The sequence below is a fragment of the Lepisma saccharinum genome, chromosome 19, assembly GCF_977018435.1.
Source record: "Lepisma saccharinum chromosome 19, izLepSacc3.1, whole genome shotgun sequence".
In the NCBI taxonomy this organism is placed as follows: Eukaryota; Metazoa; Arthropoda; class Insecta; order Zygentoma; family Lepismatidae; genus Lepisma; species Lepisma saccharinum.
The window spans coordinates 65,002,755-65,015,823 of NC_139247.1; the positions used below are offsets into that span (position 1 = coordinate 65,002,755).

A 13,069-nucleotide genomic window follows, 5' to 3' on the forward strand; every position below is an offset into this window, starting at 1 on the left:
CCATGGAGACCTTCCTCCATGCCGAATCGTGATTTTTACTGCCACTATGCAAACCGCTGACTCCATAGGCTGATGGAACTTCCTATATCCTGAATACCTCAGGAGGTTTACATAGCACAACACTGTGCATTATTTACATGCCTCAGAGGCTGAAACAACTGAGATAAACAAGTGAATGCCCTGGTCAACATGAAGCATCAGAGAGGCTTTATCCATATAATCTTATGGATTGATGCGATACTTCTGTCTCACCGCATTGTTGTCCAAAAGAATATCGCAGTCTGCCAAGGTGACAATATTTCCTCAGGTGCATGTAATGAGTGACAGTAATGTTTGTCATCAGTTTATTTACGAATTTACGATGCATATTTTTATGTGTGTGTCGCGAAGTTGGAATTAATTACGATAATTATGAAAAAAAACTGGTCTAGAATTGGAATTCTCAAACCCTTGTTTCGAACGCTACCAACGAGACAGACCTCAGGCGACAACTCAGCTTCTCTTTGAAGCAGCATTGTTTACATAACCATTGAAAACCTGGCTTGGTAAGGTACTGTAATCTACCTGGCGAAAATCGACCCTCCCAACTGCCAATCCTGGATCCGCCACTGACCTATGCTCCTATAAACTCGACTCCGTAATCAATAACTGCAGAAAAAATGTTCGTTTAGATGGTGGCTGTGTTTTATTATTTAATTTGTAGCCACGAGGTATGGATTCCATTTTTTAAAAAAAGATCACCATTACCTAGTAACATAAAAGTCCAATAAACGTGTAAAAATACTAGGAGCGGAATGCTAAACGTCGAAACGGGTGACGTTGTCGCTAAGAGGAGGTTAATAAGAATTCAAGTGGAGAAAATACACACATAATGGTATATGTTAAGTTTGTTTTTAAGTCCACGTTTTGCACAAAAGGGCTAATAGGGACTGGGCCTACCGTGGGATCCGAATCACTATGTTCCTCCATCAGGCATCGAACCCCGGACCCTTTCATTACCAGGCGACGATGTTACCACTATTTTTATTTTTTATTTTTTTAAAGGAAATACCCCCTACACGGAGGTATCCCCCACCATTCACTCTTTTTCTCACTTTTACACTTTTCAATTCTTACATTTATCTTTGTCTCTTATCAACTGGACGAACACAAATACCCATGCCTTACCCGGGACTCGAACCCAGAACCCCTGGCGTTGTAGCGCGCTCTGCTAACCACTTCGCCACGGAGGTCGACACCACTACGCCATGCTTTTTTGTAGCCTTTGATTACTCTATGATAATCTACGTATATCAGTGCGTGCCACGAGGAGGGGACTGGTGAGATTAATAACCCCCAAACTTCCTTTGGGACAGTTTTCCTTTTATAAACACCATTTCAGGGGATATCGTAAAGTTCGAGACCGATTTCTAAAAAGAAGATATAGCCGTGTTATTAAAGTTCTTACTCGCCCCTGCTTTATATAAATGTGACTGGTTGGATTTAATTTGATTTTTGTTATGTAGCGTTGCTTTTCTGCCACTTTTGGCTAATCGCGACGACGAGGACGAGTGGTGATATGATAAAATTGAAGCACGCCCATTCCCAGGCCTGGATTCGAACCCGGAACCTAAATGTGAATGTGTTTTTGCATATGTGTGCCTCTAATATGTATCTGTATAATTCCTAATTCTGCCTGCCGAAGTGCATCTAACTTGTAATTCGAATCAAGGTCAGGTAGCTTTCTTTTCCTGCACGCCCAGAACGATTCACTTCCATCGAAATTATCTCAACGAAAAGAAAACACGAACGTGCTCAATAAGAAGTGCGCACGACCTTCAACAGGAACTGCCCTTATGCATAGAATACAAAAGGAATTTCCCTTCTTCGTTTCTTGCAAACCATGGGTCATGTATGAAGGTCGAACGCAGAGTTGCTTACGTAAGAGCGGATTTTACGTCACCTCTGGAGAAACGGGCAAAAAGGTTAAGGTTCTGTCGCTTTTATGCTGTGTGCAACACCAAATTAGTGAAGCAACTCTCACTTGTAAGCCAGGAATACGACCAGATGATGTATTAGGAACTGTGATCTTGACAGCATCCGGAAGAACTGAGTGAGTAGTATTAATATTTTAGTGCAGTTTTACGAAAGTCTTTCAATCTCAATACGATAGCGGAAATCATGAAAACCTTAAGGGGGGTTTCAGACTGCTTGTGTTGCTTGAAAGCGAACCCTCGGTAATTAATGCAACCTTTCGAAACTGAAGCGATACAAGCTGTGCGTTTCTCATGTCGCTTGCATGTCACTCCGAATGGGCTGTTTTCACAACACCGTGCGTTGTTCTTGCATGCGCGGTGAATGTTTTTCTTCAGACTGATAGGGAATAAGCAGCAGGCGACAAGTGACACGCGATACCAGAATTTCACAACGAAGCGGCAAGCAACACGGACATCTTCAGTTAAGGGAGATTTCACACCCAAGAGACAAGCGACATGCGACACATGTCGCTTGGAAACCTGCCAATCAACAGCAACACTTGACACGGCGGTGACATTACAAGCAGCACAAGCCTACGTTCGATTGGTGAAATCCTCAAGCGACAAATGTCGCTTGTTGCTTAAGGAAATCACTAATCGAACACAGAAAATAATAATGTGGACAAGAGGAAAGATTACGGAAAAATACGAAAGGAATGTTCGTGAAAACAAACCACAAGTATAAGGTAGTAAAAATATTAATTTCATAATACCAATAGTTAATTATTTACTCTTAATTAAGATTAGAATAGTGCTGACTTGTCTTTCCAATAACATAACCCAATATTGTTTTTCTATTACTACATTTCATACGAATTGTCATTCTTTAAGTGAGCTTATGTACTCGAACAATATCAATCGTCAATAAAACGGTTTGGTATTTCTTATATATTGCATTACAAAAGCGGGAGTTATGTAAAATCTACAAGCATAAGGCCGTTATAATCCATCAAAAGCAGCGTACACAGAAGGGATGATGGGGTTGTATCTCCCTCTCCCCAATTGTTCTTGTCAAATTCACATATTTATGCTAATGGACATGTAAATTCACCTTGACTATATCCTAATCAAGTCGCGTCTTGCTTTACACAACTATAGTTTACCTCGTATGTTTACATCACTTAATTTTACCTCAGGACACACTCTTAAAAAGAGCAAAAATAAAGCCTTGCATGACGTAAATTCTCAGCGGCAATGAACTCTTTTGAAACACAACGCGTGAACTCGGCTTTCACTCGATAAAAGCAGCTTTTTCTTCGTAGCCTCAAGCTACAAAGAATTCCGAAGCCTGGCTGGAAAGTTACAGCGGCAACTATCTTCATTTTTACAGTTTTGTGTGGTGCTCGTATTGCATTGTTCGTCTGTAAATTATCAAGGAACACTGCCTTGTTATACAACAGTGGTTATTTACTTTTTATGTGCTGTAAACATGGCCAGTTTACTGCATGCAATAAACCAGTGCTTCTCAGTGTTTCAAAACAGCGAGTGACCGCATACTTAGATCCGGTCACCAGGTGTCAGGAATGTTGTTTTGAGGTAAGGCTATTTCTAATCTGTGGCTCTCATTGTAAACTTTCATAAACGTAGCCCGGGTACAGTGCGATCCATGAGTATTACCGTGGAAATTGTCCACGACTATTTTCATTAATTTTTCTCTTACATTCTATGTGTTTTTAAGCAATGTATTTTTATGTATACTGGTGTAGAAGTTGTCAACAGCTTGTTTTGAGTTTTCTTTTAATTCTTGAAGCTTTTATTGGGTCAAATAAAGTGCACGAACATGGTGATGGACAATTTGCACGGTAATACTCATGGATCCCACTGTATTTGTCAGTCAGCTTCTGGTGAACTTAACTCTTGCTACGGCGGTCCAGATTCGAGTCCTGGATTGGGTACGCGTGTCCCTTTGAGAGTGTGAGCGGTTGTAGCAATTTGCTCTGCTGTAATGCGCTCACCACCCTACGTAACTAGCATAGGCGTGCGCAGACCCTCTGATTAGGGGAGGGGGGCAAAAGCCTAGAAAATTCAGTCTGGAGAGAAAACCCTCCTTTTATCTCACTGTTTTAGTTTTTGAATTGATGTGATATATATATGTGTGTGTTTGCGCACGTGTGTATATCATATTTAAATACATTACATAATCTATTCATCCGCCCCATAACAAACCAACAGCAAAAATTATATAAATTGTCTCTGAAATGTGAGCGCTCCTTTTCCTCCAATCCAAACTGTTATAGCAGCAACTGCCTGAAGCACTTAGTTGTTCTTACTTCTCTCTCTGGTAATTTACAATGCATTGGAGAAAATAAATTGTGAGCGAAGCGAGCAAGAAAAGTTTACGAAATGTAATTTTATTTGTATAAATTTAAAGTCATGGGGGAATTGCCCCTCTGTGCCCCCTGCAAGTGATCCTGGCCGTCTGGAAGAAATAATGCAAGAAGGACGTGAAAGCTAATTCCATCTTGAGTATTCTTTTGTCCTGCTACTTTGCTCTCTTGTGGTTGGGCCATTTCCTTCTAGAGTATAATATTGTTTAATAACAGCGACAAGATTCCTCTCCACTAAATTTTTAGGTGAAAGTATAATAAGATAGGGGCATGGAACGTCTGGAAGGGGGGCTAGGATGTCCCCCTTCGAAACGAAGGTCAACCTAGAAGTATATATTTCACACGTATAATTTGATTTCAGTCATAGTAATTTACATTAATTATTATGTAATGGGGACGCAGGAATGCGATAATTTCAAATTCAAGTGGTGTTTTTGAGGGGATATCACTAATATCGGGGTAATATGCCCTATGGAAAAATACCTTGCTTGTCTGTCCCTTTGTGGAAAAATACTGCGAACGTCCGTGAAATGGGGGCCCCCCTTGCCCCCACCCCTCCGTGCGCACGCCTTTGGAAACTAGGTGTCTTAACAAGCGACCTGGCGGTTTATATGTACACTTGTAAGAAAGGGGCACGTTGTCGATTTTTTGTAGATAGTCTACTTACTGTTTCCAATAGTTCTTAGAACAGCGCGTTACGACGCCAGAGGTCCCGGGTTGGAATTCCGGCCTAGGCATAGGTGCACTTTGTGAATGTCATTTTAATTTCAGCATATCGTCTCTCATCCTCATCTTCGCGATTAGCCAAAAGTATCACAAAAGCGAAGTAAAATACATCAAAACAATCAATAGCAAAAAGCGAACTTTCATGCAGTTCCCACCAAGTTATTATTATTATTATTTGCAGAGTTCACTGCTGACTGCAGTGGCGTACGCACGGTTTTATTTTTGGGACGGGAGCTGAACTTGAGGTGTAATATATGCCGTATAGTTTGCACCATGACTGCCCGAACTGTGGTCCGCGCGTCATATCCGACCAGCGAAGGTGTTTCATTTGGCTCACCTTCCCACTCACTTCTTTCGATCTCACTGGCCCTGCATATGCAAACATTTGGGCACCCCTAGGTTGGACATTTTGCTCTCTTGTTCCTATACATATACACATTGTTTCATACTCTAGAAAGCAAGGTGACAGCCACTATAATACTCAATAATTTGGAAAACGTACAGAAATATTGTTAATCTAGTTATCAGTTTGTAAACCTTTTCCAAAATATTGCCACATACAGATACGTGCATAATAATATTCCTGCAAATTACCCACAAATTATTTCATAATTTTTTACGCTGACATTTTGGGAAGGGCAACGGCCTCTTCAGCCCACCCCTTCGGTACAACATTGGCTGACTGTACTGCCCCTTTGCCATTAGTTTTGTGCGCTTTAAATACCCGTTTGTACACTTTCAGAATGCTCTTCGACAGTTTCAGCGCTCATTTGAACACACGTTTTATTTTCGTTTTTTGAGTCCACTTTTACACACAGAAGGTTAATCGGGACTGGACCTACAGTTTAAAGTTAGATCCAAACCACTTTGTGCATCCAACGGGCATCGAACCCTGGACCCCTTGAATACAAGACGGCGAACATTTGAACACAAATAACGTGCTCTAAAAACTCCTCCGAAAATGTCAAATGCACATTTCGAACTTTTTGTAGTTAGGAGACAAAAGGGTTTTGTTGTAGATCAGCGTAGGCTGTTATAAAAATTATACAATTTTAACTTGTGGTTTACAATGTTGTCAGGTTGCCCTGGGTGCAGAAATATCTTGCTAGGGCCCTGGTAGCCCCCCCCCCCCCGTTCAGACGCCCTTATTATCACACCTTTATATTCTTTGGACGTGATTTTTAAGATGAAAATAATGGCGTCTCTTTTCGTTGATGTATCTTCTATGTCCAAAAGACAAGACACATTTGTGGGAAAGTGGGCCTCCCCCATGGCGCAGTGGTAGCGTCATTACCTTGTAATCAAGGGGTCCCAGGTTCGATACCCAGTGGAGGCACAAGTGGTTCGGATCCCACTTTAAACTGTAGGTCCAGTCCCGATTAGCCATACTGTGCATAAAGTGGACTTAAAACACCAAATCAAACCAAACATTTGTGGGAAAGTAGTTTCATAACGACTTTTTCGTCAAATCTACTGCGTAACATATTTGAAGACTTTTCTTAAAAGCTTAATGCCCACCATGTTTTCTTAATTATATAATCCTTATTACGAACGTAATTATCTCTCTTTTATAAGAATTGAAATGGCAATTGTTTGTGTAACGTGCAGCTGTAATTTTCTTTCGTGGGATGGCCGGACCCTGTGGCCGAGTGGTTAGCACATCGCGCTGCGACGCCAAGGGTCCCGGGTTCGAATCCCGCTCGGGCTTGGTTGTTTGTGAATGTCCGTTCATCACTCATCCCCATCTTCGCAAATTAGCCAAGAGGCACAAAACGCGAAGTAAAATAAACTAAATCAGTCAACTTTCGTGGGATGTTAATAAACCTGTTGAAGTTGGTGTTATGAGTTAATCCTTCCACAAGGAGTAATTGCATGATTCACTTTTCTCTTGCTCTGTTGTGCTTTTAAGACTTCGAATATTATTTTATAGTATACCTAGGTATAGTAGCCTTGTTTGGTTGTTTCCAACGTGAGAAAACGAATAGTGTTAAGAAAATGCAAACTCTTGGAGGATTAGATTCAAACCTGCATTTCTCGCTGTTTCTACTTTAATACATGCATCCCTTGTGTGTATGTGTTAAAATTAATGAAATACGCGTATTAAGCTTGGACAAATATTCTCGTTAGGCAAGGTAAAGTTCCCAGTGTTCATTGCGGCATGCCATAAAGGTCTATAGGGGAATGTGGAGTAGGGCTCCGCTCATTCACGATATTGACCTCTGCATAGAGGCTGGGTGAACCCCAGAGTCACTTTTGCAGGTCCATCCATCCTGGGAATTGAACCCATGTCTCCAGCGTGGCAGCCAGACTTTCTACCAACTGGACAATCACGGCTCGGAATTTTTACATTATAGGGAAGGGTGTAATGTGATGAATAAATTTAAGCACCCTGAAAACATTAAGTTGCAAATGTATGTACAGTGGGGACGCAGTGGCGGCGATTGGGTTCCAAAACTGGGAGGGCAAAGACAGTTTATTTCCCTTTGTAGATAAGATTTAGCATAGTGCGGGGCAAAAGAGGTGAAAGTTTGGGGCAACTAACCCACCTCGCTGCCCCTAATCGTCGCCACTGGTGGGGAGAATAAATCATGTAGAAAACAAAAAAAGGTCTTGGGCAGCGAAGTTCTAAGGGACTTTTTTGTACCATATATATAAAATTATACTCAAGTTTAGGCATTTTTGCGGGCCCCGTGAAAGACTAAAATGCTGCAAAGTAGTGGCGTGCGGTGTTTTTATCAAGCCAGGCCTGCCCCTTGATGTACTATTGTGTATTAAAAAATTATATATTCAGTGCTTCGGCTATCTAAATGGTCGCCGCACGCCACTGATAGAAATTAAAATAACTAACCAATTTCTTAAAACCAGTAAAATAGCTGAGCCTTTCGGTGGTCTAGTCGGTTGGGTGCCTGACTGCCATGTGGGAGACCCCGGTTCGATTCCCAGGGTGGGCGATCTAAGGTCGGAATTTTTCCGGTCTTGTCCCCGCATAAAGAGGCTCTAGGGCTCACACATCCTCAAACAACCATGGGGGTAAAGGCGGCCGGAGCGTGGTGCTGATCACATCACCTCTAAAATGGCCGCGATCGAGAATATGGAGCCCTACTCCCCACGTCACCTAAATGTGCCTTCATGGCAAGGTGCTGTATGCACGGGGAACTTTATCTACCTTACAACTACTTTTGTGTGACTTCGAAGATTGCTAATATTGCTAAGATTACTGGAAATGTGACGTCAAGATTTGAAATATCTATTCTTGAAGTCAATAACTGAATTTATAATAATTCTGATTCATTTCAGAGCACCTATTAGTTCCAATTGAACACAATTCATTAATTGAACAATTCACCAATTGGTTTCAATAGTGTCTCTAAGAACTGATATTGTTTGTTGGAACCAATAGGAAAGATTTCCAGCTGGGACATATTGTAGCAAACATTGTTTCTCTATCGCAGTAGGCCTACAATTGGGTTTCAGTACATTTCAGTTCCAGTGACGTGCACTGCGGAGTAGCTAGTCTAGCAGAGATAGATCAATCAATCTCACGTCTCTAATTATTTTCAAATCACAATATTTATTGTCTTGAAGCCTCAGTTCATATGCAACACTTCTTTACACGCGCTTCTCGTCCCTCGATGTGATCAGCTGGCAAGGCTGGATACCCTAGCTGGCTCTTCATCCGCCTTACCAGTTCCAGGTATAGACAACCGCCTGAAGGCAAAGGGAAGATTTCTGCCTGTACTTTCCTTGCCCCCTCGCCCCCCGCTTCAATGGTTGAAACCCCTTGGTTTCAGGTCCTCCAGCCTATCTCCTATAGGACAGATAGGGGCTTGGTTTCCCTTTGATTCCTTTGAAAATACTCTAAAGAACTCCGGAGAAAATTTTCTGCAGTAGTACTTATGTTCTCTGTTTTTACACAACCTTTTAAACGTTGTACAATATGTATGTATAATATGGGATGTAGTTTTATTTGTATATGAATGGGAACGTACAGTACTTGTACAATGTATTATGTGCAGACAAAAATGTTATGGTTTCTTTTCTCTTTTTTCAAATACGGAATATATAATGATTAAATAACAAATATCTCGCCCTCGTTTTAGTAGTGTTTTATTTAAATATACTAATAATTTCGACTCCAATAAAAAATGGGTAAGCTAAACAGTCATAAATACCGATGAATTAATTTGGGCAAGAAAACGCGCGTTCTAATTGTTGTTGTTGGTTTGGTTTATTTTACTTCACCTTTCTGTCACATTTGGTTATCGCGAAAATGAGGATGAGTGATGATATAATGAATTTGTTGAAGGGACCTCACAAAGAACAATTCAGGCTGGGATTCGAACCCCTTGACGATCGCGCATTCTTGTCCCTGTGTGTTGTACTCTGCTGTGAATAATGAAATAATTTGGAATGAAAAATGTATCCCAGAACCCAAAAAGCCAAATGAATATCATTGAAGAAAGTAGAAAAAAGTGGTTTTTTTTATCTGTTTATCCCCTCTAATATATTGAATTTTTGCCACCTCCCATCGCTTTTTCTAGCTGTATAGATTTAATCGCGATAAGTAGCTAATGAGCTTATGGAAGTCACGAGGGACAATCATAAACAGAGAACTCTGGACTCCTGATTTCACAGTGCCCTGCAGATGAACGGGGAGGAAATTATTTGTATTTTCCCTGTTTCTTTAGCGTTGCTTTTCCATCACTACCTAAATTCTGCCATGAAGATGAACGTTGATTAAATTATACGGATGAAGAGTGGTTACAAGTGAACACTCATGCACAGGCCAGGGCTCGAGCCCGGATCCTTCAGTAACGAGATCGTGAGATGGAGAAATTAGGGAATCAAGCAATGCACATTTTTTAGAAAAACGTTAATCACATACAAATATGGTGTTTCAAAAATCCAATTGAAATTTACGTCCCACTGAGTAAATATGCAGTTTGCTTTACCGATACCCACGTATCCGAATAGTTAGCAATTTCCACTCATCTTTGTTGTCGGCCGACCTCCGTGGAGGAAGTGCAAGTGGTTCCGGATCGGTACCCGGTGGAGGCACATAGTGGTTCGGATCCCACTATAAACTGTAGCTCCAGTCCCGATTAGCTTTTATGTACATAAAGTGGACTTAAACACCAAGTCAACCAACCGCGGGGGAGTGGTTATCACTGCACGCTATGACACCAGAAGTTCCGGGTTCGAACCCCGACCTCGGCATGGGTGTTATTTGTGTTTGTCTCTTCATTAATTGTATTGTATCATCTTCGCGATTAACCAAATGTGTCAGCGACGCTAAGTAGCATAAATCAAATCAAATCATTGATTGATTGTTTGATCTGGTTTGTTTTACATCGCTTTTACTACACTTTTGGCTAATCATCAAGATGATACGATAAAATTGATGAAGGGACAAACACAAATAACACCCACTCCCAGGTCGGGGTTCGAACCCGGGATCTCTGGCTTAATAGTCAAATCAACATGTTTTGTATTTTCGAAAGTGGGTGGGATTAACACGTGCTTCTTTTCAGTAGTCCTTCCTCACTTTGCAATCCTTTCCTTTCTTTGACGTTCTATTTTTAGGAATACTGGGCCCTAAAGGGGGGAGGTGGATTATGACCCACACTAACCTCCCTTGGGCACGCCACTGATTGCTACCCCAAGTGTCGACATCACCGCACGTCACTGTTCAGTTCACATAGCAGATAGTTGGCAACAGTAGAATTTGTGCAGTGTAAACAATAATTAAATTTCCAATTGATTTTACAGTTTAAAACAATTGATTGTAGATATACAAAACTTACAATTGAATATAATTCACCAATTGGAAATTGTCCAACATTTCCAATTGGTTTCAGTTGAGATTCCGATTGAACCCAATTCATTCCAATACCTTTATTGGGAATCCAATTGAAAACGATTCAAAGCAATTGAAATTTCAATTGGAACCAATAGACATTTCCAGCTGCGAGAAACCATAGATGTCACCACACTGACATCTTCATTTGATTGCAAAGGAAACTAAATATTTATGATGATAGTCAATAAAAATAAATAAATTTCATGTAATTTGTATTTCACATAATAATGAAAGGAGAAAATGAGTTGGCTCAGAATGTAGAGTGTAAAATGCAAGACCAGAACAAAATTTAATATTTTCATATTCCACCACTTAATCCAAAAAAACAATTCCAAAACTGATAATTTTATGCGAGAGGTCACACAGCAAAAACGTTTTAATTCAAAATTCTTTTAGTTACCCTTGATTGAGGAACATAAATGGGCACTACTTTCTGAATGTGCGTCGAGTTTGTTTTGAGCGGGTGTGTACATTTCCACAGTTCCACAGCAGTTATGCCAGATATTCACACACCTGATGTAGTACTCCTAAGTATGTAATAATAATATAAATAATAACTACTATTTTTGTATCACTGACTTGACCCCTTTACAAAAATTCCTGATAATGTATGTGTTAGAAACTAATATATTTTTACTTTTCACAGATATCAAGATGACACCAAAGCCTGAAACAACATCTCAGAACTTTTCAGTTGTTAAAAATGTGATAAAATATCCAACATTCCGAGATGATCCATTGAAGTCCAGTGAACTGTGGTTAAGAGGAAAGCAAATAGACGACCAGACGGATGGACTCTGGAGGATACACGACTCCTTGTACGATTTCACTTCTTTCATCGAGAAACATCCTGGTGGATCGGATTGGTTAAAATTTACTCGAGGAACTGACATCACAGAGGCTTTTGAAGCTCACCACCTATCAGACATACCAGAAAAGTTACTGGATTCATATTACGTGCGAGAAGCTACCATACCTAGGAACTCTCCGTTTACTTTTCACGAGAATGGTTTTTACAAGACGTTAAAACGAAGAATTAATGAGGTACTTACAGAAACCGGACCAACTATTCAAACGTACTTTGTTCAAGATGGCTTAGCCTTCTTATTCTTTACAGGTATAGTGTTAACAGCATTGACACGATCCTATATTCTTGGAGCAGCATCGGGTGTTATTTTAGGATTCACTATAATCTGTGCACACAACTTCTTTCATCAACGTGATAACTGGAGGATGCATTACTTCGATCTATGCCTACTGTCATCACGTCAGTGGCGCATATCACATGCCCTGAGTCATCACATGTACACAAATTCCGTCCTTGACCTTGAAATTTCTATGCTGGAACCGTGGTTACAGTTCTTGCCTTCAACTAGGAAAAATATACTTACACGGTATTTTCCTTGGTTGTATAGTCCTGTTATATGGAGTCTAATATTTCATGGAGAGTTCATCAAAAGGTCTGTGCTTATTGTCAAAGGCATTGCTGAATTTCAAAAAGCTCATCTTCTTGCTCCATTAGAACTGGTCGTTATGATCTATGTTTCTGGGGACATTGTGTCCTCTTTCCTTCTATGGAATTGGGTTCAAATGTCTGCGAGCTTCTGGTTCGGTCTAGTTGGACTAATAGCGGCTCACCACCATCCGGATATTTTTCACGATGGTGATGCACATAGATCAGATATGGATTGGGGTTTATACCAAATGGATGCAGTGCGAGATCGAATTGAAGTGGTTAGTTCACTATTCTTGGTAATCACAACATTTGGAAATCACAGTCTTCATCACTTGTTCCCCACAATAGACCACTCGCATCTTGTACGACTGTACCCAATTCTGAAGAAAACATGTGAGGAATTTGGCTACGACTTTGAATACATCACAACATGGGAACTTTTTAGTGGCCAGTTCAAACAGCTGGCAAGGAAATCCCCTAATCCTATTCCACCTGATCAAAGGCTTAAGAAACATACTTGAATAAGGTAAAGATTTCCTGTATTGTATTTCTAATGCAGCATAATTCTGCACAATATCCTTTAACAGTTTTAACACCTATAGGTGTTAAATTAATGTCAGATTTATTCAGGATGGAGGGCATTCATTGTAATGATTAAATATGTTTCAATAAAGATGTGTGTATA

The 13,069-nt window shown here is 40.4% G+C and overlaps 1 pseudogene across 2 annotated transcripts; it reads left to right on the plus strand.

Annotated features, from left to right (window-relative positions):
- Positions 1-1,902: 1,902 nt before the first annotated feature.
- Positions 1,903-13,069, plus strand: LOC146002898 (cytochrome b5-related protein pseudogene; annotated as a pseudogene). Of its 2 annotated transcripts, none has more exons than XR_014443769.1 (2): positions 1,903-2,092; positions 11,575-13,069. The product of XR_014443769.1 is annotated as a cytochrome b5-related protein pseudogene, transcript variant X1 (transcript). The 2 variants fall into 2 exon arrangements; XR_014443770.1 differs by lacking the exon at positions 1,903-2,092 and adding an exon at positions 3,328-3,551.